Raw genomic sequence first — 6,000 nt, forward strand, 5'->3', positions numbered from 1 at the left:
GAAAAAAACAGCACCAAAACTCCGTTGTATTTAGGACCATCGTTCTATCGGTCCAGGAGGACAACAATATCCAGAATCAAGTGTCCAAACCTTAAAACTCAAAATTGTCCGGAATATGAATCAAAATATCGTTGCAGTTTTATAATATTTTACAATGTTTCGAGTAAAATGATTGGAAATCTATATATTTTTCTCAAATCGTTCGGAGTCGTTCGGAGTCGTTCGGAGTCGTTCGGAGTCGTTTAGAATCGGAGTCGTTCAGAATCGAAGTCGTTCGGAGTCGTTCGTAGTCGTTCGGAGTCGTTGGGAGTCGTTCGGAGTCGGAGTCGTCCGGAGTCGTCTGGATTCATCTGGAATCGGCTACAGACGGAGTCATCCGGAGTCGTCTGGAGTTGGCCAAGGTCGGCCTTCAAAACAAAAGCCTGTATAAGAAGTGCACGCGCAAAGTGAAAGACAAAAACACAACGAAAGGAAATGTCTGTTCACAAGCACAAAGGCTCCTGTTGACTCCGACCAACTCCGATTCCAGTCGACTCCGGACGACTCCGAACGACTCCGACTCCGATCGACTCCGAACGACTCCGAACGACTTCGAACGACTCCGAACGGCTCCGAACGACTCCTGACGACTCTGGGCAACTCCGAACGACTCCGAACGACTCCGGAAGGATCCGGACGACTCCGAGCGACTCCAACTCCGGGCAGATCTAGTGGTTCCATTTTGCCGGAGTCGGAATTGGACTTACAATAGTTGGAGACGGATCGGAGTCGTGGGTGCGCTCCAAAGAGCACATCACTAGCTGCTAGACTTCCTTTGAGTAAAAATGTGTGTTTGACAGATATTTTTTAGCAAAATATCCCGCTGCAGCAAATTTGCCCAGCGGGATGTCAACGTCTGCTTCCGAACAATTCAATATCTCGCTGAAAGAGTCAATTATATGCTCGATCGAATCAACAAGTTGTCTGAACATGTCTATAAAATCCGCGAAAACCCTGTATATCTTATCTTATATATTCCATGCCAAACGGTACGTGTTATCTTATCTTTCTTAAGTGAACAATGGCAATGACAAAATACCTGCTACAAACATCCCTCTTCGTACCAATTTAACGTTAAATGTAGTACAAAATATCATAACATATGATACCAATTTTATGCAGCTGTACCATCACTTGACACGAATTGAACTTGGAAAGAAAATTATAAAGATGTTTGTGTTATGCATTTTGACTGAAATAAACGCATTTTTGCAAACCGAGTGTTGTGCGTTCCAATTGGTAATTGTTGGGTGTACCGACATGCACCCCGACGATGATTTTAAATCATGGGATTCGCCAAACCAAAATTGAGTAACTTAACTTGCCGATGGGAATCAAAATTGATTTGACAAATAGTTTTTCGTAATAAAATCCTGGCAAAAAATGACTTTTTTTGGTCTTTGTAAGTTAAATGTATGCACATTACACACACATAGGAACACTCATGATTGAACTGCAAAAATGACAAACAAAAAAACAATAATACTTACAAATTTAGCAAATAAAACGGGAATCTGCGTGGTTTAAAAACGTCTTAGGCCATTCCCACGAGTTGCGCCGGGTTGATCTGTTTTAGTAGCAATCGAGCAACAATAATTTACTATTAACGATCGTCAATGCACGCCAGACACTTCACTTCACGAATCGGACTGGATCGCTTGCACAAACTGTTATGGTGTTTTAGTCCTCTAGCTTGTCCGATGGCTGAACCCAGACGAGCCAACACACCTTTTGAAATGGAATGCTGCGAACTGAAATGGTCTGTAATAGATTTACGACTTAAATTTAAAGAACTTAAATTTTGTAGGTAATCTTATCGTGTGAAGCATATATCAGTGCCGCCTTATCCCATCTCATGTTTTTGCTGAAATTAACAACGACATGTTATATACCAGTGATAAGAAACTCGATTTGGGTCGCATAAGGGATTACAGTTAAAAGTATTCCCACGGGCTACACTTCAGAATCTAAATATTTCAGAATTTTTACTTCATAAATACACCGTTTTCGAGTCCAAATAAACAATGGTAAGCTGCTCTTCAATGTAAACCAGGGTTTTCGTGAAATCGCTCTAAGATGTGGTCACTTCAAGATGAATTGCCTCATGCTCAGAACGAAAATCCTCCAATCTTCGCAACGGAGGAGTGCGAGTGTGTGTCTCATGTACACAGCAAGATTTTGGGCAACACCACGATGGTGCGAGCGTTTGGGCATGTGATGAGGTGGTGGAGTGCGAGTGTGTCGCACGATTGCTTCAAAATTAGGGCCAGGGGTAGCGAGAGGCATCAAAATGAGTTATATCAACCCCAACAACAACATCAACATCAACAAGAACAACAATAATCCGTCTACACAGCGGCGGATCTAACGGTAGACGAAATAGGCGGTCGCCTGGGGCCCCGCAGATTCAGGGGCTCCGTAGATCGGTAGTCCATAGTATGTAGTATGTATAAAATTGGACAGAGTACTAATTCCTAGGGCCTCCGAAACTATCCTAGATGCTAGGAACGTGGGGCCCCGAGACTGGCGAATCATTTGCACCCCCCTCCCCCCGGTTGAAAACCGCTAATCTAAGCTGACGGTCCCTTGAAGATTTGCCTTAGGGAGATTTCACTGTAATACGGACGTCACACGAGCAGTGGCGGATTTAACGGTACTCGGACTGAGCGGCCGCGGGGAGCCCTGTCAATTTAGGGGCCCCGTGGATGGTAATTCCAGCATATACAACAGTGTGTACAGTGGTCTGTGTACAGTAGTAGTCATCGAGAACTTCTGTACCCAATAGGGGCCTCATGGACGAAGAGACTCATACTTGGTGTTTGGTACTTGGTGTCTAAAAATGATCTAGATAATTTTTTTCATTATATCGTTTCATAGACTTGAAAAACGATCAAGTATAATTATTCGTTATTAGGCAGCGTGTTGGATCGTCATCAGGAAGTTTGTGATGTAGGTGTTACACTGTACTCTAGTTTAAATGTCCATTTACACGTTGACAACACTGTTAACAAGGCATACAAGATGCTAGGTTTTATCTTTCTACAATTCCGATAATGTACTTATGTCTTAAGTCTTATGTCGTTGTTTACTTGTCTTTTGTGCTGGTGGGTGATGTACTGCCCAGTACTTTGGTTCCCGAATTGCACTACACAATATGCTCAACACAATAGAGGCAATACAACGGAAGTTTACAAGACTTGCTTTAAAATGCGACCAATTCAGAGGACTTACCACCATGTCAAGTTATCGCTCGCGTTGCCGTCTGCTTGACTTATAGACGATCGAACAACGTTTTACAGGGTTTCTCAAGCCAGCTCAACATCGTAACACTATTTTTCGAACGCGTTACATGATTGTCAGCATCGTACATACAATTTGAATCCGTAAACTCTTTTCGATTTGGTAACACTAGGCTTTGAATGCGTAAAATCCCGACTCGAATCTGGAAAATGTATAATGGATGACAAGACATCCAACATAATAATGATCTTAAATATAACAATTTGAACCAGAAAAAGGAAAATAAAAAGATTTTAAAATCTATCTATCTTTGTTTGTACTCAAATGATGAAATTAAATTAAATTAAATTAAATACTGTTCCACTGACAGGCAGAAATTTAAGCTTGCAGGCTTGGGTCATTTTTAGATTCAAATGATTATTGATCGTTTTTAAAGGGAATTGTACTCCAAGTTATTTTGTCGATCACGAGTATTCCAATGCGTAATCACTCATACAAATACACGACCCATGGCCCGATGTTGGATTAAGCGGAGGAACTTGTGTAATGGAAGTATATTTTTCCAACTTTTCTAAATCTTTTTTAAGGGATCATTTTTTTTCTCGTAAGGACGGCCTGGTTGGCCGTATCATTATAGACTAGACTTAAATCTAACATTGTTGGTTCTATTGTATTTCTTAATATCTATGGGCTGGCCGGAGCACATTTCCTTGATCGGCTTTGTGCCCCTTATTCCGGGCTCGGGCTCGGTATGCCAGCCGTTCTCTTTCCATAATGTCTATGTGGTATTCCAGTATTCCCAACCAAGGGAGCAGGGATTCGGTGTATATGGCATCGACACCGTATTTTACAGGTGTTAGGTGAGCGATGGTTTCCAGCATCCGGGTTGTCTAGTGCTCAGCGATGGGTTGGTTGCTCTAAATCACCACTCTGAGCTTGTCATGGTGGTGAGCTTCTGCCCCAACCGTTGGTTATGTGTTCAGACTGCCCGAAGATCACTAAACATAATTAAACATACAACGTGGACTGTATACTAGACACTAAAGTTACTACTAACAAATACGCTAATAGGTGCAACCATACATAACCGGGTAAATATGTACACGCGAGAACACTAATAAGTGTCCACATGCCTATGCGTGTGTAGATGTGGATATAAAGAAAATCCACATGCACACACACACACACACCCATGCAGACACCCACCCATGCACAGGAACGCCCATACACCCTAAGCCATACATGATCATACCTATACATTTATTGGGTCTCTATACATATAAGTTCGGTACGTGATTATAAGGAGATGCCAACCTCTTTAGCACATTTGTGCAGAATTCTCGCGTAATCGTAGTCCCTTTGACCAAGGATGTCACGTATTGGGACCTCAGGGTTTCTCCCTATTGCTGGAACCGTCGATAGTAGTGCGGGTCTTGTTGTTTCAAACTCCACACATGACCATATGACGTGGTCGATGTCGTGGAATCCGTTACCACAGCTACATACATTTGTATCGACGATCCCTATGCGTTGTAGATGTGAATTCATCGCAAAGTGGTTTGACATGAGTCTTGATGTCATGCGAATGAATCCACGATCTGCCTGTAGGCTTTGAAACAATGGACGTTGTGTCACCCTAGGAGAGATGGAGTAAAGAAATCTCCCGAGATCATCGGCATCCCACATGCTCTGCCAACGAGCCATGCATAATTGCTGTGGGAAGCGGAGGAATTCGTGAGGCTGAATCGATCGTTCAAAGGAATCGCCCTCAGAGGCGCCTTGTTTGGCCAAGAGATCTGCCCTCTCATTGCCAGGGATTCCGCAATGAGCAGGTAGCCAAACAAGCGATATTCGAAACGCTTTATTGAACAAAGAGCTTAGTGTTTCTAGATTTTTTTTAACAAAGTAATCAGAGCTCTTCATCGCCTCCACGGATTTCAAAGTTTCGACAGCACTGAGACTGCCAGTGAATATATAATATTGATCCGGAGGGCTCGCGCTTATTAGAAGCAACGCGTAGAATATGGCAGATAACTCTGCGACAAATATTGAGCATGGCTGTCTCAATTTGAAGAAGGCTTGTTTGGATGTATTATATACACCAAAGCCCGTGCCCACGCCTGAAGAGGATTCGTCCGTAAAAAGGGATCATATTAAAACTTAAGCTTTATTTTACTATAAATTTCTTTTAATATATTTTATTTATGCAAGTTACATTTTTACATTTTCTATAACGTGATATGTGTGATATATGTAATATAATAGGCTTAGTGGAATAAAAATATTAAACAATAAAAATACCCCGAAGCTCAATTTATGTACATGGTAACTGTATATTAATTCACACTCGCTTGAATATTTAGTATTTAAGAAACTAAATATTCTGAAACCCATGGAGGCAGACAATTATTCAAACGAATAAATAAATAAATAAATAGATAAATAAATAAATAAATGAATAAATAAATAAAAAATATTGATCCATTATGCGCTTCATGTCGAAGCAAAGGTGTCGAACCTCCAACACTGTATTACTTCAAAATAATTAAAAATGCCTTGAACAGTATACTGTTACCGCCTGGTTTAAAGACGGCTTGTGCAATTTTATGCATAATTTCTACAGAGGCTCAACCTCTCGGATTTGTGTGGAAATGTGTAAAATTAGAAGTAGAAACAAATATGTCATCAAATTTAACCCTACAACAAAGCACCCATCATAAA

This window comes from Anopheles coluzzii, chromosome 3 (assembly GCF_943734685.1).
Source record: "Anopheles coluzzii chromosome 3, AcolN3, whole genome shotgun sequence".
NCBI classification, from domain to species: Eukaryota; Metazoa; Arthropoda; class Insecta; order Diptera; family Culicidae; genus Anopheles; species Anopheles coluzzii.